The sequence below is a fragment of the Drosophila busckii genome, chromosome 2R (assembly GCF_011750605.1).
Source record: "Drosophila busckii strain San Diego stock center, stock number 13000-0081.31 chromosome 2R, ASM1175060v1, whole genome shotgun sequence".
Taxonomy (NCBI): Eukaryota; Metazoa; Arthropoda; class Insecta; order Diptera; family Drosophilidae; genus Drosophila; species Drosophila busckii.
Genome location: NC_046605.1, coordinates 18,504,161 through 18,526,415, shown reverse-complemented (window position 1 = coordinate 18,526,415; position 22,255 = coordinate 18,504,161). Strand labels below are relative to the sequence as shown.

General features: G+C 34.2%; 1 protein-coding gene across 1 annotated transcript in view; it reads right to left on the bottom strand.

Annotated features, from left to right (window-relative positions):
* The window catches only part of LOC108596226 (hemicentin-1), a 178,171-nt gene extending 160,352 nt beyond the window's left edge, over positions 1-17,819 (bottom strand). Inside the window, exon 1 of the mRNA XM_017981754.2 lies at positions 16,996-17,819. The gene's annotated coding sequence lies outside the window, so the exon portion shown is untranslated. The remainder of the gene's footprint in view (positions 1-16,995) is intronic.
* Between the last annotated feature and the right edge of the window lie 4,436 nt (positions 17,820-22,255).

Here is a 22,255-nt window from a genome sequence, read left to right as displayed (position 1 = left end):
TTATCATTTGTTTGGCTAAAAGCAAAAAGACGAGCCAAACGGAGGACAGAACATAACAGAGACAGAGACAGAGGCAGAGGCACAAGCACAAGGCAGAAATGAAATGAAAGCACAACCAAGAGGGTCAAGGATACAATTTTCGTTTAAGGCAACCGACAACAAAGATACACTAGCACTGATTGTTCAAAAAAGAGAAAATCGAGCTTTATATATATATATAAGTCAAGCTTAAGTAAATAACATGAGTACGTAGAATATTTAATAGAAATTCTTGATAATTTCTAAATACATTTTTTTTCGATAAATCAAATGAACAAAAGCAAACTTAGCATTGGGAATGTTTTAAGTTAGAATCTTCTCCAAAATATACCTTTTAATATTTTTATAAATAGTTCTTTGAATATAATCAATTTATCTTTTAAGTTACTTTTCTTTCTTAGAAATCAACTGAACTAAAATAACAAATGAATATAATAAATATTAGGCGAATCTTAAGATTATTACCAATAGTATCTTCTGCTAATAAATATTTAAATATTTATATAAATAATTCTTCGCACATCACTGTATGTATGAAATGTATGCAAAAAATATACAAAATATAAAAAAAAGAAATCTTGTTCTTAATAAATTAAAGAAACAAAAATAACAAATTAATAAATGCATAAACATTATACAAATCTTAAAATATTTATTCATTAAAATTTATTCATATTTATTTATATATTCTTTTTATAATATTTATTTTTGAATTCATTTTTGGTATATGATTTGTTATCAAAGTTTAATGAATATTTTATTAACTTTATTAATTTATTTTCGACAGATTAGAAAATTCTTATGCAGTGTAGTCGCTTTACCCAAGCGAACAGAAGTTTTAAAGCCCCAAAGACAAAACATAACAGAACTAGAGAATAAAAGACAAGAGCAAAGAGCATTATATATACGTCTAATGTGTGTGTATGCGCTTTATATATGTGTGTGTGTGTGTGTGCATGTCTTTAGGTATGTATGTAGCATTTAGATAACTAAAGTAATTTATTTTATATGGAGGTCATGCGCTCATGGACATGCACATAAATACCAAAAGACACTAACACACACACACACACACACACACATGCAGAGACAAGCAGCAGCAGCAACAACTAGAAAATTACGCACCGAAACTGAAACTGAGACATTTCCGGACTCGAAGCTCTAAAACTAGTTTCAGTTGCCGTCACAGTTTTGCGCAATTTTATTGCCTACTTTGCGGCATTAGCATGCGAATTAACAAAACGCAAAACGAGAACGAAAACGAAAACGAGAAGAAAACAAATTTTTGCACAGGCTGCACAAAATTCGATTTCCGCACAAAAGCAAAAAGGAGCACAAGTTCCACTTAATTAAGTAAAGTCGTTGCCGCTGCGCCTGGCGCAATTGAATTGTGCGTAAATAGTTTTGCATAGTTTTTGGCGCGTTGGTAATAATTTAATTAGAAAATTGTTTTAGCAGGGGGCAAGTTGCAAGGCAATTGCTATGCATGGCATTTGGGCACGCATTGTTTGCAGCTTGGGCTTAAATATGTGTAGCGTTGGACATTAAAAATGCATGGCCTACTTTTGTGCGCAGCGTATGCAGCTTGGGCTTAATTAAAACAACAGGCGGCCTAATAGGCCTCTTGGGTTACAAACACACACACACACACACACGGACACACGCATACAGAGACATGTGGAATATACATATAATGGATAATTAAGCCCAGCCCTAACATTGCTGCCAATAACAAGGCACTACGACAAACATTTACATGTGGCACCCCCCCAACCCAAAACAAATTATTACATACCTAATGACCTAATATATAAATTTTCTCAGGCAATAAACAGCGTTTGGGTGCTTCTGCCGCTGCTGATAAGATTGTGAGAAATTTGTATAAGCAACACAACTCATTGTCACTGGCTGTGTTTTCCTTTTTCGAGGGTGTTGTTGTTATTGTTATGTGGGTAGCTGGCTGCTGCGGGTGGGTGGGGGGTACAGAAAAAATGGCCTTTAAATTTATGAGCAGCAACTGGACCAGCGCCTGCTAATATTTTACAACAGCATTATATTTGCTGCTAGCTCTGCCTCTTTGCAAAAGCAATTTTATGGCTTAGCAGTGATAAAAACCAGCAGCATATAAAAGTGTTGCATGCGCAAGTATATTATTAAAGTGTGTGTGTGAGAGAGAGAGAGAGAAAAAGAGTAGAGCTCATGCATGCCACCTCACATATTTAAAATAAATAATTTGATTTATAAATAAATTCATTTTAGCATATTACAAATAGCAAAAAATTTGCAAAAAATAAAAAAAAATTTAAAAATTTTTTTTAATATAAAATTTATTTGGATTTTTGCATTTTTACTGCACGCTAACATTTAATATATTTCTAATTGAATGTATTAAATAAATTTGATGAAGGTTTTATTTTATTTCCAAATAAAAATAAAATTTATTAAATATCTATTAATATTAATATTTTACAACAGTATTATTTTAGCTGGTTGTTCTGCCTGTTTGCCAAGGCAATTTTATGGCTTAGGCAGTGATAAAAACGAGCAGCATATAAAAGTGTTGCGTGCATTAGAGCGCAAGTAAATAATATAGCAAAAATATTATTACAGAGAGCGTGAGACAGAGAGAGAGAGAGAGAGAGAGAGAGAGTGAGAGCAAAACTTTGACGCATATGTGTGCATGCATACTCAAGCTCAAGTGGCTGCATTCTTAAATTGGATTAAGTGGTTTTGTGCCCAGCTTATGCTTACGCTTATGCTCACTCGCCTGCTGTCTCGCTCTAACGCCCTAGCAAAAGTTTTCAGTTGCAGCTCTAAAGTTATCCAAGTGCTGTTATTTCTTCTTTTTTTATTCTATCTCTTCGGTTTTGGCTTTGCGCTTGAGAGAACTCGAATTTAATTAAGAGCAAATATTAAAGCAATGTTTTTATTTAGCCAAGCTGCCAAGTGTTGCCACCAAAAACAGCAACAACAACAATAAAAGCCGTAAAATGTCTGCTGTCAGTTTATTTAAATTTGTATATAAAATGCAAGTGTATATGTGTGTGCAACATTTCTTTGCCTAATTGCCTCGCATGGTAAAAGCAAATGCTAAAAAGATTATATTTTGATGCCCTAACAAGTTAAATAATTTTACGTAGAAATTCTTTTGATATGACTATTTAAACCACAAATTTAAAACCGAATAAGAAATGTAAATAAAAAATTTATTTGTTGTTGACCAGTATCATATTTTAATAAAAATGCATAAATCAAATGAAAATTTGCGAAACAATGAGCAAATAGATTTTCTAATAAATGTCTCTAAGCTTTTAAGAACTTAAGCTCAGCAAATTTAACTAAGATTGACCGATTTCCAATTTGAATAAATACACAACTGAACAATTATCTAAGCCAATATCACAAACTGTACGCTTGGCTCAGCAATTGCATTAGCACCAATTTATTTTGGCCAAAACCGAAACTAGACAAAAACCCCCAATAGCAAAATGACACTCTTATCAAAACGCATGCCACGCCCCAGACAAACACACACACAAACACACACACACACACTTGGCAAGTCAATTTCGTTGGCTCAACAGCAGCAAAAGCAAACGCTATAAAAATCGCAATAGCAAATGCTCGGGTGTTGGCTGTATCTCTGTTTATCTTTTGTATCGCCAGTTGGATCTCTAGCTCTTGCCATTTAATGTGCATATAAAATTTACATTTTAACCAAACGCAGTCACATAAGAAAAACCACAATAACAACAACAACAACAACAAGAACAGTAACGGTAAATAGCAACGTCTGCACAGGTAAACTGTTTGCTATTAAAAGAGCAGCAAATAATTGGAATTTTCTATCACAGTTTGTTGACTATTGCTGCAAATAAGCGAAACGTTATCGATAGTATCGATTGCTGAATGCTTAAGCTTAAGCATTAAGTTGGGCATACCAAATATATAGTGTGTCAATATAAAATAAAGGTGTAATACTAGTGTACTAGTGTAGTTATCGATAGTATCGATAAGCAAGGTGGGAAAACCAAATTGCTTTCTACTTTAAAAATAAACAATCGATTATATCGATTTTTTTAAGGTGGGAAAATCGAATTGCGCTTTGACTTTCTCTTTTTTTATAGATAAGAATATTTGTATATTCTATTAACTCATAAAAAGTACTTAAAACAATATAAATAGAATTTTCTTGATTTATTTAAAATATCTTGTTGATTAAATTAAAAAATTAGGTGCTAAAATGTTTTTAATATTGAAAAAAAGTACGAATGACTAAAAGAAATTTAAAATTTTTATTATGTTTTCATTTTGAGATTTTAGATTGCTACACACAACCAACCAAAAGTGTATTACAAATTTAACAAGTCGCTAGATTTTAATAGACCCTTAGATTTTATTTGTTAAAATCGATAAAAATAACATTTTTTATATATCGATAGGCTACACAAATACTGCTATGCTGCTTATCACTAGCGTTACTTTAAGCCACATTGTTGTTGTCTTGACAATTTAGGCTTTGGCTTTCTCCTTAGCTTGGGCCCCATGACCAGCGGCCATATTAAATACTGTTGACTTTATATTATTTCCATGTTTCTTTTCTTTTTTCATTTTCCATATTTTTATTGCCTAGCTTCAGTTTTACTGCACTGCATGCCTGATAAACTCTTGCAAAACTTCAGTTTCAGTTTTATGCTCTGCTACGCTTTTTCATGAAATGTTTACTGCCAGTATTTACTTTTTATTGGCATGTTGATGCCTACAGCTATTGATATGGGCCGAGAGAACCGAACAGCCAACATTGATTGAGTATGCCGGCGCCCTTTAACCACCCGCTGTGATTGTTTCCCATTGCCTACTGCTAACTCGAGTTTTTGTTACTGTTCAGCTTGAGAGTGAAAAGTGTCACGTTTTCTTAAGCTCTTCTATTGCCTGATTATATTGGCTCTTGGCTTGCTTATTAATGTTTGATGCTTTTACTTCATTCAATGACGTGCCCTGACGTTCTCTTTAGGCATTTTGATTGACTGTTTAGGCAGCTCTTTTGCGGCTTTTCAGCGTTGAGCTGCCTTTAAATAGCTAATGATATGCAAAAACTGCTTAAAGAGCATTCATTTCACTTCGCTGTTGTTTGTTGTACATTCAAATAAATAATAATCAACTTAAGTGTATGTATCTAGCATAAATTCTTAATTATAAAATAAGATGAATATTCATAAATCGATTTTTCATTTGTATAATTTTTATTTATAATTATTAATAAAGGTACAAATATTATTATAGTAATTTTTTATTGATTTTCTTTTTTAATACAAATCTAATTTATACAAAAATTAATATATTAAAATTAAAATATATATTAATAAGTACAAATAAAGCCAAAACAAATAATAAATAAAGCTAGATTTAAAAACAAATACAATTAGAATTAAAAAAAAAAATGTTTTGATTTATTTGTTGTACACAAATTTAATTAATACTAAAAAAAAATATATATGTCAAAAATAAAATAGTTGTGATTTAGAAAAGAAACCAAAATGAATATATTAACATTAAAATAAATATTAATAAGGACAAATAAAACCAAAACAAATAAAAAAAATAAAACTAGATTTAAATTCAATACAATTAAAATTAGAAAAAGTGTTGTGACTTAATTGTTGTATACACATTTAATTTATACCAATTAAAAATATATCAATAATAAAAAAAAATTGTGATTAAGATATGATGAAATAAATTATGCTAAACTTTATAAAATAAAACAAATTATAGTCAAATAACTAATTCTTTAAACAGTTTGTAGTCAATAAATAATCAACAAGCAATCAGATCAGTTATTTAATATTACGCTGCATCAAAAGTATTTCAGCTATTTTATAGCAAAAAAAAACAACGTTTTTATTTTCAATCAACATTCCGCTCGTAAATATTTTTGCTGAGCATGAACTGCTGCTTTGCTTTGTTTGAATTTAATTTTAATTTCACTTGTAATAAAAAGTTATTTTAAGTCAATGAACTTCCATTTTTGTTATTTAAATGCTCGAACGCTTATCTCTAGCCTCACATGTATACACCAGAGAGCATACTTCAAGTCCCAAAGATATATTAGCAGATTAGCCAAGCGACAGTGGGTCACGTGCATAGAAACGGCCACACCCATACCCTTTGACAATTGCCCACTCCATTAACACGCGCATCGATTTAAGCTGATTTTGTGTGCATGTGTGTGTGTGTGTGTGTCTAGAAGAAACGCTTGAGTAGCTGAGAATTGTTGAGTACACTCCACAGTCTAAGAAAAGTTTGCCAAACGCTTCACAAATTTATTTATAAACTGATTTGCATAGTGCGATACAAGAACGACAAGTGATAGACAGCGGGGCGGGGCAGGGTGTGTGGGAGTGGGTGTGAGCAGGGTGTGTGGGAGTGGGTGGTACGTAAGTAATCGCTGCTGGAAGCTGTTTGCATTGAGAGTACGAAAAACTAAGGCAATGCTTAAAAATAGCGCAAACAACTTGCGATATTGACAATCCTCAAGCATATAGCCCACCCCCCAACGCCCACCCACTTTTCTTATGCTTTACTATGCTTTGTTATATCTTGTGGAATTTGCAATGTGTTGTGTGTTGAATCTGCTTAGCAGCTGCTTTTTTGTGAACTACTCAGCACGTGGGGCAAATGCTAGAAATAAAGTCATAAAATTGAATTGGTAATTTTTTGTGTTAAAAGCAGAAATTAAAATAAATTGAATTGCGCTGCTAAGACGCGAATGCGCGTGCCAAGCCAGAATGACAACAGAGAAAATAAACGAAAGTGAGTGAAGAAAAATACAATGAAGCCCCCAAAGGCAAACGCGCAGAAAATGCAAATGAGTCGCATTGGCAAATGATAAAAAATAAAAAAGGGGGTTGGTGGGGGGGTGTCTGTCTAGCTGGCTGCTGACTGCTAAACTGGGTTCAGGTCCACAAATGAAAACAAAATAAAAATGCGAGAGAGCTCGCAGCACACAAATGCAAAAAGAAAGTACAAATCTTGGCTAGAGCATAAATGCATTGTAAGTTGAGTCATTGATATACCCTAGGAAAGTAGCAAGAGAAACTGAGCGAGCGAGAATAGATGGCAGCAGTTGCTGCTAATACTTATATATAAATAAAATATGAAACTTAGGTTTGCAACTAATATTTTAAATATTTTTTGTGATTTAAAATCAAAGTATTTTGAAAGATTAAGAAAAGAGAACGACAGAGAGAAAGATAGCAAGCTTGCAACATATAAATAAAATATTAAAAGAATATTTGTAACTAGTTTTTGAAATATTTTTTTAATAGAGAGAGAGAGAGAGATTGACAGAGAGCAAGAGACAAAGAAACTAGCTTGCAAGAATATTAATTAATTAATATAAATAAAATATAAAAGAATTTTTGTATAATGAGTCTGAAAGATAGATAGGATAGATTGCAATAATAATATAATTTTTTAAATATTGTTTTTGTGAAATAAAAAAGTGTATAACAGGAATTAATAAATAAAATATTAAAAGAATATTTGTAACTAATTTTTACAATATTTTCTTGTGATATATTTGAAGATTAGAGAGGAAGAGAAAGAGAGAGACAGCAATTAATTTTATATAATTTGCATACAGTTTTTAAAATAATGTATTTTGTGTTTTTGAAAGAGAGAAAGAAAACTATCTTCGAAAATGTTTGCCAGTAAATATAAAAAATATAAAATAAGTCATTTATTAAATATTTTTATGTGATTCATACGACAGTTTAAGAAAAAAAGAAAGAAATGAGCGACTGATTTAATACGAGATAATAAAAAACCAGCTTAAAATTTATTCATTTTATTAATATATGAATGGGCATTTTATATATAATTTGTTTTGATTTCTTTGCAGAGTATTCGATAGTTGAATATTTTTGTTTGCCGCCGCCAGTGGCAGCTCTTAGCATTTTTCTCTTCTCTGTGTTTATGTTTTGTTTTATGGTTTTCTATACTTGTTCCTCTTGTTGTGGGGCCCACTTGGCATTGCTGTTTTTGTAATAGGATTACTGCATAAATTAAAGTATTTGCCGTGGCATCATCAAATAAGATTTGCAACGCCGCGCCGCGCTGGCATTTTGCCCGCACCGCTGCCGACGCCGACGCTGACGCCCGCGTGCGCGAACATCAAAAATCGCAAGGATAAGTGCGGCCCAAGCGGCAAAAGAAACAAACAAAAAAATAAAAGCGAAAATGGAATAAGAAAACAGCGCACAATATAAATAAATATACGCTGGATGGAGGGGCGCGAGGTAGGGAGGACACGTAAAAGTAAAGTTTATTGCATAATTTTAGGCGGCTTAGTTAAAGTGTAATGTAAACAGCAGCTGACAAAGAGAAAAAGAGAGCGGCGAAGACAAGTGCAAGATAAACGTATGTATGAGACAATATAAGTGCAGATTAGATGAAAATAAGTCAGTAAAGTTTGCACTAAAAACAACATAAAAGTGAGTTTCGCACAAAATCGTACACAAGTTGCTTTTAACATTTAATTTTGTTTATAGTTTCGAAACGCAATACACAGCGCTCGTCTAAAATTCAGAATCTACTGTTAGGCGCACTTAACTGAACAGAGAGAGAGATAGAGAGAGAGAGAGCACAAAAAAATGCTCAGCACACAGCGTGGGGGCAACAACAATAAGGACAAGGGCAAATCACTTCAAAAATTTTGAAACTAAACACACAAAAACCGCAAATTTCATTTTGATAAAATTTTAATTTGGCCAAAAGCACGCAACACAGCCAACTGGACTAAGCGCCCCAGAGAGCGAGAGTGTGTGTTGGTGTGTGTGTGTGTGTGTGTGTGTGTGTTGTGGTGTCTGGCAGTCTGTGCTGCGCGCCTCAATAATTCAAAGATGTTAAGCCGCAAATTGGCGCTGGCGTTGGCATTGCAAGCAGCAAGCAGCAGCATCAACATCCCGACAGCTGGGGCCACACGCAGACAGGATACACGTCCGTTGGGAGTAAAAGAGAAAGAGAGCAGCAGCAATACATAGGCATAGGCATTGCCTGCTGCTGACTGCTGACACGCACGCATTAAACTCTATTGGGTGCTAATGTTTTTTTTGTGGCAGCCACAACCCTCAAACTCAAAGAGAGAGAGAGAGAGAGCGCTAGTAGCTTTTCCATATCAGAAGGCAACAATTTTCATAAATTCAGCAATGAGGCTGTCGACACACACACACACACACACACATACATGCGCTAGTAGCTGCATGTATAATAAAAATACGCTAAAATGTTTTCTACCAAATACATTGCCTACTATTGCGGGCGAGAGCGAGAGAGAGAGCGAGCGTCTCAGAAGGTCGTGGCAATGTTGTTCATTTGTGGCAACTTCCGTTAGGCGGTAATGTTGCTGCTGCCGCCTGCTGTTGCTTTTTTGCCTTTTGCTACGTCATATTAAAGCTCCGTTGCTTTTAAACATCGCATATAAAACAAGTGGACAGGTTAAAGTTGGGCGCCACCAACTTAAATACACTTGACTAGGGCATCGCAAGCACACACAACTCACAAACACATACACACAAAACAGCTAACCCGTCACAGCTCGTTTTCGCTGAAGCGCCAGCAGCGCCGGCGGGCCGCTGCGTCGGCAGCGACGTTGTATGGCGCGTCAGCACGTGCACCGGCGCGCGTCACATTTAATAATGAAATGTCAATAATTCCTAAGTTTTTTATCCGATCGTTCTGAAATTTTCACAATCGGTCAAAAACATGACATAGGCAATTTTGTGATTTATTCAGATTTTAAAAGATTTTTTGTACTGCCTAATATCGTTTTTTTTCGAATTGGCGGGGGGAGGGGGAGGAAATAAAAAAAAAATATAAATAAAAGCGTAGTGTCCTGGATATAGGAGCAGTCTCTTACAGCCCAAATTTGGTTGCTACTAGCTCTTATAGTGCTGAGGAACGCGACGCACTCATACAACGACGGGACGGACGGACGACGGACGGACAGAGCGGACAGACGCGGACGCAATGGTAATATCGACTCAGCTCGTCGACTGATCAAGAAGATATATACTTTATGGGGTCTGCCATGCCTCCTTCTCCCTGTTACATACATTTTGAGCAACTTCATAATACCCTTTTTCCATTTTTTACAAAAATGTCAAAGTGTATAAAAATATGCTCACACACACATAGAGAGCGAGAAATTGCTTATTTGATACGATTTTATGTTTGCTACAAATGTGTGTCGAGTGCTGCAGCATTGTAGATGAAAATTTTATTGGTTTATGTAGTACTATTTTTTATGTTTATTGAACTAATGTTTGTGCAAGTAGAAATCAATATTAAGTAAACAGAAATTGCACAATTTGCCCAGCGCTTCAAATTTAAGTATTTTACAATGATTAAATGGCATTCAAAAATTTGCATTTACATATGAGTTGCAACAGCTGGTGGTATGTTCGGGTTACAACTCTAAGCAGAGAACTTTGAATCGAAAAGCAAAGTATGCTGACTTATTAAATCGGCAGCGAGGCAGACTAGCTAGAAAGCTAGACGGCCCGGAAGTTGGCTCATAACACTATTATGGGCAAGAAATATTCTAAACATTGCACCAATTCATCAAACGATAAAAATATCTCTGGATGACAACGCGCTGAATTTAGGAGAAATTTTGCTGCTCACAATATTTAATTAAAGCGACTTAAAGTTGCTTCCATTCATAACAGAAAGTCTGAAAATTTTACACTTTGGCTCTGAAAAAGAAATATCTGCCAGTCAAAGTTGATTTTGGCTTGGTTTGAAATTGAATTTAAAGTCTGTTAAAACCTCAGAGCATGATCAATGCTAAATTCACTCATATGCGATGTATATTGTTATAGTTCTAATGAATCTAATTGATTCAATATGATTTTTTAAGTATATTCAAATTAACAATAAAGAGGCTAAATATGTGAATATAAATACAATGAAAGTAAAGTCAATTTTAACTTTGACATAATTTTATTGTCTTTTTTTTACTTTTGATAAAAATGTTGTGTTCTCTTTAATTTGTAAATTGCATTAAAATTATTTGTAAATTGAAAATAAAGTTCATAGCTGTACCGCTAAGATTATTAAGCAGAACATTTAAATATTGTAAACCTATGATCTGAGCTATCGTGTTGTATTCAGTTCGCCAGTAGTTGTTTTAATTTTTCGTGATTCAAGCGCAAATACAATTAAATTTAATATAATAAAAAGATTGAAGCGCAAAAAAATTAAATTTCATTTGCTGAGTTAGAGCGCTTAAGTCTTTGTTTTTGTAATATTTATTTTGAAAACCTTTGCTAAATTCCATTGTTGAATTTATAATTTCAGATATATTTCTAGTGTAAAGATTAAACGCATATTAAATAAATAAAAGTAGTTATGGTATATATTAGTAAGCTTAGCAGCTCAAAAGGGATTACAAAAAATACAAATTCAATATAATTTATAGTGTTTTGCATTTGAACAATTTAAATGGAATTAAATTTTATTTATAGCATTTGCCGCTTAGACAGTTTAAATTGAATATATGTATTTTATTAATCTTGCTGATTTCATAAATTATCTGCACAAAACTTTTGCGCATTATATATAGCAAAATCCAAAATCCACACACATTGCTTATATGCGAGCTTATCGGGCGACTTAAGTAAACAGACAGCGTGCGGCTATAAAAATTTGCATTTGACTAATGCCAAACCACACACACACACACACACACACAGTTTAGTGTGTCGACGCTAAGCGATAAGCGTTACCCCAGTCAGTGCTAAGCTACGCGCTGTCCTGTCTTAACCCTTGCTCAACAAGAAGAAGAAGAAGCAGCAGCAGCAAAACAACAACAACAATGAAACTAAAGTACATGCCAATGCGTTTGCCGATTTCTTAAGCGCGATACGTGCAAGGATTTCATTTTTTTCGAGTACGTCCTTTTCTCTGTGTATTGTATCCCCTTCGATTTTGAACGCTTATCGCGCGCTGCTTCGGTTTTTATATAGTTAAGGGCTATTCTAGTAGCGTCGCTTTTGCGCTATTTCCTATTAAGCTATTTGTAGCGAGCTCTCATTTCTCGCTGGCGCTTAAGTTCTCACACTCTCTCTCTCTCTACCAGTCTCTCCGTCGCTGTCTCTGCCAAATTCATGTGTGTGGCAGTTGCATAGCAAAAGATACTACTAAAAGCTTAAATACACACATGTCTCTCGTTTATCGATTTTTGGGCACCCGCTGCCCAACTCTGTCTGCAATTGCACCCTCTGCTATCTACTCTATATATATATATGTGTATATGTGTGTGCATGTGTGTGTATTTGGATATTTGACATGCCAACGCATTTTAAATTTGCATTTTTTGGCACCGACACTGGCAAAATTTTTAGCTGAAAGCGTTAGAACACAGTCTCTGTATTGGCAAGCTATTGGCTTTGTCTGTCTCTGTCTCTGTGTGTGTGTGTGTTTGGGGCATGTTAAAGTTGGTAAATGTCTAAAATTGCCAAAATATGCCAGCAGTAGCCACACACTAAAGCGAGAGGGCGTACGAGTGAATGAGACAAAGCGCGTTAGCTAGTTTCATTGCACCTAAAAGTATACTTCACTTTTCATTAAACTGAAACATTGCTCAATCTATTGGAATTTTTACGCAATGCCACGAATTTTCTTTATTAAATTAAATATTGCAAACGAAAGCGCAGAAATTTCAAGTAGCATAATTTAATAATTTTAAAATATTTCAAACAGAAAAAAAACAAAACAAGATTATATAAATGAAATGCATAAATTGGGGTGTTTTTATGTAATAATATAAACGAGATTGCTAGTTTATTTATAAAATTATTTAACTAGTAAGTTTAATAAAGAATTTATTTTAAATTCATTTTTTCTCTAAACTCTTAAGCTTTTATTTTTCATTCTTAAAGCAATTGGCTTCAACTTCATATTTGAAATGTTAAGATATAAGTAAATAAGGATGTAAAAAATAAGTTTGCAGTTTGTTTTATAAGTTTAGTTTCCCTCATTTCTCACTTTTGTATGTTCTAAAATAAATTACTTTAAATACACACAAAATATTTAATATTTATTTATAAGCAGCAATTTACTTTTTGTTTTGCTCTAACACTGAAATTTATGATTTGATTTCTATTTTGATAAGCGGCTGCAGCAATTTGAAAAATGCACATTTAATATTTTATATATTGTTTACTTTGCTATGCAACTCGATTGGATTTTGTTAAAAAAATTACACACAGACTGTAAATAAATTTTGAAAATCTTTCAACTTTCAACTTTGTGCAAATCTCACAATAAGTCACTGTCATAAGCAGTTAACTTGGCTAAGTTGTGTGATTTATTAACGTGCTGGCAATCCCAACACTTTTAAGATTTAGCAACACTTTGGTTCAAAAGCTCACACCAAACATAAATATAAATTAGTTTTCATTTGGGCAGCCGCTTGTTAATCACACCCCTGGCAGCCATTTCAATCTCATTAAGTTTTAACACGCCTACAATTAAAAGCAAACGTATAAAAAAAACATTTTCATAATAGATTATGTCAAAGCCAAAAAGTTTTAGCTGCCGAAAAGTCAAGGCAAAGCAAAAAAAAAAAGAAAAGTTTGAAATTAATTTAAAAACATAAAATGCGCCTTCAATTTGCGTCTGTTGTGTGTCACGCATAGAAAATCTTTAAATATCTTAAAGCATTGCTGAATTTTGTTTTGTGGTTTTCTTAGCCAGCAGCATTAGAATTAGCATAGAGCCTAACAATGCTTTCTCACATATGATTAAGCTCAAAGTGTGCCTAATCCTATTTTTCATTAATCTAATTAAACTACGCACTGAAAGCACTTTGTGCCTTCTAATCAAATTATGCCACGCACAGCAGCCAAACGCACACACACATACACAAAGACACACACACACACACTCTAAGTAGAGAAAGCTAGCAGCAGACAAAGGCATTTAGGCTTATGTGCATTGGCTGCCACTCTAAATATTATTGATTAAAGGTATTAAGGTCAATTAGTTGCTGTGTTGAGACTTGTATATTGATAGACATAATGCTTGATGCTAAATTATTATTAGCTTGTAACCTGGGCTGAGATGCTTAGTTAAAGCTTGCTGGGCATAAATGCAAAATTCAATTATTGCCTAAGCGTTCAAAGTCAATTCTATGAGATGCTTATGCAGAACTTTACTTGCATAATTATTTATATATGAACAGTTCACAATAAAGGAAAATTAAAACAATAAAATCTTTCAAATTAATTACGCTCAATTTGTTAGGTTATTACGCTATAATGAATAAATTGAAATAAATATTGTATTCATTTATATTAAATGGCTTTAACAGAAATTACTAGGTATTGAAATTATGCATAAATTAAAATTCTAGAATATATTTATGCAAATATTATTACCTACTAAATGAAATAAGCTACGCTATGGAAAGAAAACAAACGTATACGTAATTTATTTTTAAAAATATCCCAAAATAAATACACTATAATTTTAGGAGAAAATAAATATTTAAAGCATTTATTTTTAATAATAGGTCAAACTAGATTTATTTTGAATAGCATCCCAAAATTAATATCAACAACGCTTTTAAAGCAAAAAAATAAATATTTATTGAAAGACTTAAATAGTCAGTTTATCTTTATAATATCCCAAAATAAAATTCACCACGCTTTTAAAACAAAATAAATATTTAAGTCAGTTTATATTAATAATACCTCAAAATTAAATCAGCTATGCTAAAAAAATATTCAAGGCATTTATTTGTAATAATTTGCCAACTACGCTATTTAAGCAAAATAAATATAAGCATTTATTTTTAATAATATGCCTAATAAAATAAACTTTGCTTTTAAAACTGCATAAATATTTAAGGCATTTATTTACAATAATAAATATACGTATGCAGGCTTTCAGCATAAATTCATCATTGCCCAAAGATAGTGGCGACCTTTCCAAATTTATAAACTTGCACTTAAAGCTTTTTGGCCCACGCCTGGCTTCAGCTTATTTAAGCTTGAATGCAAAAAATAACTTTCAATGTTTATATTAACACATAAAAAAAAAAGAGAATAGCTCGACTCTTTGGAGCTTTGCTTTTGGCATATTTAATAATAAGGCAGGGCAGCAGCCAAAAAAAATAATAACAAACCTTTTTATGCAAGCGCAAAAAAAAAACAACAAAAAGGCCAAACAACAACAAAGAAAAGAAAGCCTAAAAGTCCCATGGGCAGCTAAGTTAGGTAGGGGGGACGGCGGCCTGACTAAAAGAAATGCTACAGTTGAGCACACAGTGCTATAAATTAAACGCACACAGTGTGAAATGTAAGAGAGACAGCCAGTGAGTGTGTAAGCGAGAGAGCAAACATTTTTGCATTCAAATTCAGCTTACATAGCTGCTGCTCATTGTTGTTGCTGCTGCTGCTGCTGTTTGGCTTAGAAAAGTGCAAACTAAATGCTCGGCCTGAAAGTATGCTTTCAATTGTGCGCAATTTAGTGCGACACACACACACGTACGCATATCTGTGTGTGTGAACAGCAGTTCTATTGTATTTGCAGCTGGGCTTGACTAGGTGCGAACAAACGTGCAGTGGCGCCTAAAAACAAAAGCAAAAGGGGGAGGCGCCCAAATGGACGCACATCAACGTGTTTGTGCTTGTTTGCGCGCCTTTTACCGTTACCGCTGCTGCGCTGGCAACAACTGTGATTACGATTATTATGATTATTGTTTACTACCACTGTGCGCGTGTGTGTGTGTGTGTGTATGTGTGTGTTAAAAAAGTAAAAGCGCATATTATGCATAAAAAACTTTATAGAATAAAAATGCGCAACCCTAGCACGCTCCATTCGCCCCCTCCCCAGCCCTGAGGGCTCCTACAATGCGACACGGCTTCGCTAGTTTTATGTGCCATATAAACATTTTGCACCTATGCATATTGCTTTCTCCCTCTCTCTTTACCTTTCCTTCTGTTCTGTTTGTTGTGCACACCTTTTTGCTTTCATTCATCTTCCTTTTTCATTTTGTTGCCTTTTGCTGCTGCTGCTTGGCTCACCAACTTTAACGCTTGCCTCGCATTTTATTGCATGTCCATGCATGTCGCTTCCCTCCAACTACGTTTTATCCCAAGGATCTTTTAAAGCGAGCTCCATAAAGCGACAGATTTAAGTTTATGCTTTTACAGTAAAATTTATTACGAGCAGTTATTTAAATTCATACTGCAATTGTTTTTTCCTTATTCCTTATCACTCCCATTATTTAAATATTTAAATACTTTTCTTGTAATAATTTTCTTTTCCCATCGACTGTCCATACTCCATATAAAAGAAACATAAATGAGATAGTATCTCAGTTAATTAAAAGCATTTTTATTTAATATTCTTCTCTATTCTATATTTTTCTCTACAAATTTCTTTATTGTATATTTTTCTACTAATTATTTAGCCTTTTACATACTAAATATTATGCTTCATTATTTTAAATACTTTTCTTATAATAATTTTATTTTCCCATTAACTGTCCGTACTCGATATTAAGTAAATAACTAAATGAATATGTAAGATAATTCAAAACATTTTTTAAAGATATTTCTAACTCATCATTATATTTATTTCTCCTATATATTCTATATTTTTCTCTATATATTTCTCGAGTATTCTCGCATTATTAAAGCTTGAGCCCTTTTCTTTAATTTAACAATTTCTACAATAGATATTAAATAAAAGATTTATTAGTAACCAAGATTATTTTTTATTTCAGCACATTTTTTTTAATATTATAAATACTCAACTAGAAAAAGTTTTCATTACAAGACTGATTCATTTCATATTTTTCTAACTGCATTATTAAAGCTTCAGCTACTTCTTCCTCAGCATTTCCATTTCAAATTCTAATAACTGATTTCATTTAATACAAACCTGCTGAAAATGATTTTCTCCGCGCGCTTCCACTTTGCTGAATTTATTTACTATTCGAGGAGGAGCCAAAAGCTTCAGCTTGGCAACACTTTTTGTTAAGAGTTAACTTTTTAAGTTTTGCTTGCTGCGCGCTTGACTTTTAATTAATTTCTCAACTTTGGTTATTTAACACATAAAATATTTTTGCAATTGCTGGCTGGGACAAATTAATTGTGGACAGGAGCAGTTTTGGGCGTATCTGTTGTGTGTTTTTTTTTATTATTTGCGGACGCGGACTGTCGCTCGGCGGAAACGGAAACCGGAAATTGCGCGCACAACAACAATAACAACAAGAGCAGCAACAACTGCGATGCGTGGCTGATGAGAGTAACAGTAGTTGTTATTATTATTATTATTTTTATTGCTATTTACTCACAATTGAAACCGCAAGGCTGGTCGAAACTCTTCAGCGTATTTAAATATGCTTGAAGTGCAATTAATTTTGATTTTTGTTTAACACACAGACACAGACACACAGGCACAAATACACAGACAGTAGACAGGCGTAGCTGTCAGTACAGCGTTCGTCAATTAATTATGTTGGCTGCTTGCTATTTTATTTTATTTATTGCGCATATTTAACATGTCAAGTGTCGAACTTTTTAACGAGTTTTTGAACTCTCAACTGACGCTAATGAGCGACAAATGTTACAAAAGGTGCCACAGCGTTAACTTGTTACTTGTTTGCAAAAAATTCACTGCTAGTTAGACGCGCGCTCTAACGTTACGTTATATGTTTATAGAAATACGCAAACGTAATCTCCGCTTTACTCACGATGCATACGACTGCTGCCGACGAAAGTCGCTCGAAAACTGAATTCGCATTTCGCTCGCACAGCAGCTCAAAGGAAGTAAGAAACGCATGCAAACGAATTCGATTTCCACTGGAAGCGAGAGCGTCGCCTCTCTCTTTTGCTTACTCTCGCCAACTGCCGTTGCTTTCGCTCTCTGGCTGCGCAGTCAGCGTTCATTGTTGCTGCCGCTTTGCCGGCTTTATTTTTGTTTGTGTCCCGCCTTTCTCTATTTCTCTCTCTCTCTTCCGACTGCGCTCTTTTTTTTTTTTTGGTAATTTAACAGTTTGATTTTGACTGCACTTGCTAATATATTGAAGCTGTGTTCCTTTTCTCTGACTGCCATTTGTTTGTTTGTCTATGTGTTTTATTCTTGTATTAAGCAGCGTGTGTGGCCGCGTTGACTGTTGATCCGCTGCTGCTGCTGCTGCGGCTGCTGCGCTGTCGTCAGCAGCGTTGATTTTAGTTTGGCCCTACGACAAGGGCACACCTGTTGTACCTGGTTAATATGCAAGTGTAAACAGAGGCTCGTCATGTAACACATTTTATTAATATTTAAAATATATATACAATTAATCTAAAGCTGTTTTTCGGGCGTAGTCAGCAATAAATTTAGGAGCAGATACAGCGGTCTAAAAATTATTTAGTTTAAATTATATTTTTAGTTAATTTTTTGAAACATGAAATTAAATCAATAATTATTATGAACTAAGTTTAAGAGATTGTGTTCAAGAAATTTATGCCCAACAAAAATGATTTAGAAGCATGAGTAAATTCTATATCTTTTTCTTTTTTGTATCCTGTAACGGGATAAATTTGAGCAAGATAATTATAAAATAAAAATTAGCTTTCAATTTTTATAGTAAAAGTCAAAATTAAAATGTCTTTTAAATTTTATTGAAGGTTTGAAAATTGCAAATAAAACTTGAAATATCCGAACTAGAAGAAGCTTATATACTAAAATTTAAAATATTAAACGGGACTGCATTGGTTAAAAGATAAAGCACATGCTGTTTTGCAAACTTTGCCTACAATTATTTTCATTTCCAATACTGAATAATTTTCTTTTGACACTCATAGCTGCAGTACAAAAATCTACCAATTTGAATAATTAACAATTTTTTTTGTTAAATAGTCACTAAAGAATACAAGGAAATAGCCTAACTTAACTTCATAGACTAGGTGCTCGACATTAACATTTACTTAGTGCTCTTCTTAGTCGCTTGCATCAATTGGCTGCTAAATTGTTATTCACACTAGCAGATAAATAAGCAAGCAAGTCGCTCAGCTGGCAGCTTGACTGCGCCAAGCATAAATCACAGCCATACGCCCTTCGGAATTTACATAAATAATTGCAGTTGAAGTTGTCGCTGGCGTTGCAGTTGCGGATAATGAAAAATGCAACAATAGGAGAAAGCGTAGGCTGGACTGTTTGTCGCCTAAACATCATTAAAAGAAAACCAATTAACAGTTTCGAGTGGCACGAAAGAGCAACAACAAACCCTCATATGCGGGGTTGGTGTTGAGGTAGTTCCAAAAATACTTTGCAGTGTGCCAAAAACAAAAAAAATTGTTTTGAAAAATGAAGCAAGTACAGTGAACAACAGGGGATGAGTGGAAATGTCACATTGCAGTCACACACACGCACACACATACATATATAAGTACAATTGTTGTTGCGGTTGCATTTGGATTCTCGAGTTTCGAGGGTTGCTGCTGCATCTGCTACACAATTGTAATTTTTTTCTGTTTCATTTATATTTTTTTTTTTTTTTTGGTAGCTTAGGTTAATCCGTATGCTAAAGAAATGCCAAATTTTTGTAATGCAACATTGCACTGAAGCCTGAACCCTTCGCACAGGACTTAAGAGCTCTACATTTAATGGTTTCTTTGTTCTGCGATGACGTAGCGCAATTTGCTTGACTATATAGCGTGTCTCCAGTTGAGAGTTTTCAAATGATTAAGCTAAAAATTTATTAGAGGGTGATGACACACTCGATTGAAATTAAATTGCGGACTTAAGTTAAATATAGACACGCGTCGGAAATACTTATTGTGTTGCACATATTGTTTATATGGGGGGTACTATTATGAAGAAAATTGTTCAGTAAAGTGAACGTAGACCTTATATATAGCCCGATATATGATCTGAGCCCAAGGAGTCTAAAGCTATTTCAATGCTTATTCTGAATTATTATAAAAGTAAATTAGAAATTGTTATAATTCATTTATATAATTTAAATTATTATAGCAATTTTTTATTAAATTCTTTATTTATGTTATTTATTTAAAATGCTAAAAATAAAATTTAAAAAATAATTCCCCAAATATTATTTTAGATTTTTGCTTAGTGTACATCAACTTGAAGTTGCAACATTGATTGTCTTGCTCTTTGTTTATATTTTGGGAGTTTGCCAGCTTGTTGTTGTTGCATTTGTTTGAGTGCATTTGGGTGTGTGAACTCTAAACTGTCAACTGGTGACCCTGTAGCCGCTAAAAATTTCGCACCCTTTGCCAAAAGTAAAAGCGCAACTAATGCTGTTTTGATTTGCTCGCACACACACGTGTGTGTATGTGTGAATTAACGGTGCATTCAACTGTTAAAAGTGTGTGAGAAAAATTGCAAGCATTCGATTAAATGAATGAGCCACAGTTGAGCCAAAGAAAACATCATTAGAACACATTTATAAAATGTAATTAAATGCGAACTGCGTAAGCCTGACAACCCTGGCAAAGAGCAAAGAGTACAGCCGCTCTTAAGCGCGGCAAAGAGAGCGCCAGCTGCGCATTGGAATGCCAAAGAGCGCAGCAAGGACTCTTTTGGGCTAATCAACAAAAAGTAAAGCAAGCGGAAGTTAAGACAGCAACAACAACGAAAAACAACAACGAAATGAAAAGAAAAAGTAAATAAATGGTATGAAAAGTAAGCGCCAAAAGCCGCTAGTTAAAATTTTACTTGAAAATTTATGCTCAGGACGCAGGACGCAGGACTCAGGACAGCAGCAGCAGCAACAAACTAAACAACAAATCAGGCAAATATAATTTATTATTGCCTAGCCTTATCCTTGAGCCGCAGCCCAAGACGCTGATGTGTTTGTCTTTGCCCAGTCGTCGTCGTCGTTGTCGTCGCCGTCGCTCTTGTCGTGCTCGGCTTTCATCTTTTTTGCCCAAACTTCCTTTTCCTCACCAGAAACAAAATTCTATGCTTAACGCCATTTTTGTGTGCGAGACACGATGACGACAAATTTTCAACGTGCAACCTGACACTGAGCTGAGATTTTCCAAATTCCTTGTCTTCACAGCTGCCAGCCAACCCCTACCCCACCACAGCAGCCCTTAGAGCAAGGGCTGCTACTGTCTAACTCAATGATTGCTGCATGCATGCAAAACTGCTCGACTCGACTCGGAGTCGACTGTTGAAAGGATTAGACCGGCTCATGTGTGTGCGCCTCGCTCGCTCTGTGTCTACGACGAAAAGGGAACCTGATTGCAGATTGAAGATTGAAATGGTGTGTGTGCGTGTGTGTGTGTGTGTAGAGTGATGTGGTTGGTTGGGTTTGGGTGGTTGGGCAAAAAGTATTTGCACAACTCTCAAGTGGGTCAAATGATTAGGCGGGCATGATGAAGTGCCCCCCACCAATTGAATTTGATTATGCACAAATGTCTGTCTCTCCCACTCTCACTCTCGCATATGTAGAGGATCTCAACAAGAACTTGCGTGCAAGTTGGCAAATGCACTTCACCAGGAGTGAAGAGTGAAGAGTAAAGAGTGAAGCGCTGGGTGCCCGGCTCCTGCAGTAAATGTGATAAAGGAGCTTACGTGACATTAGACAACACCTTGGGCTGTGGGATTACAACGTTTGCACGTGATTACGTTGCCAACTGACAAACATATTACGTATGTAACGAAACTAAAGTTAAGCAGGATCATCAGATAAACGCACAAGTTGTTAGCATACAATTAAGCACACACCTAATGAATACAATGCAAACAATATAGTATTATATGTATATATATATATTTTTAGGGCAAGTAAAATCTAAAATTGAGTATCTAAGACCCTTTTAATAAGTCACTCTAATATTGTAATAACACTGAATAATTCTACAAACTTTTGAAATAGAGCTTTTGAGCTACTTATTATTATAACATTCCTAGAATCTTTAAAAAATGTCGCTAAAACTTAATATACGAAAAATAGCAGTCAAAAATTGGAATTTGAATTGTGCGGCGAAATAAATTTATAAAAAAAATCAGACACAAATATTGTTATTTAGTTAATTGGGCATATTGCAGAAAACTTGATTATATTTTCTCAAAATTTTACCATACATATCTACATATAATTAATAGCATATAAATAAAGCTCAGATAAAATGTAATATTCTGTTTCAAGTTTCTATTGAAATCTACATAAATTAAAGATTTT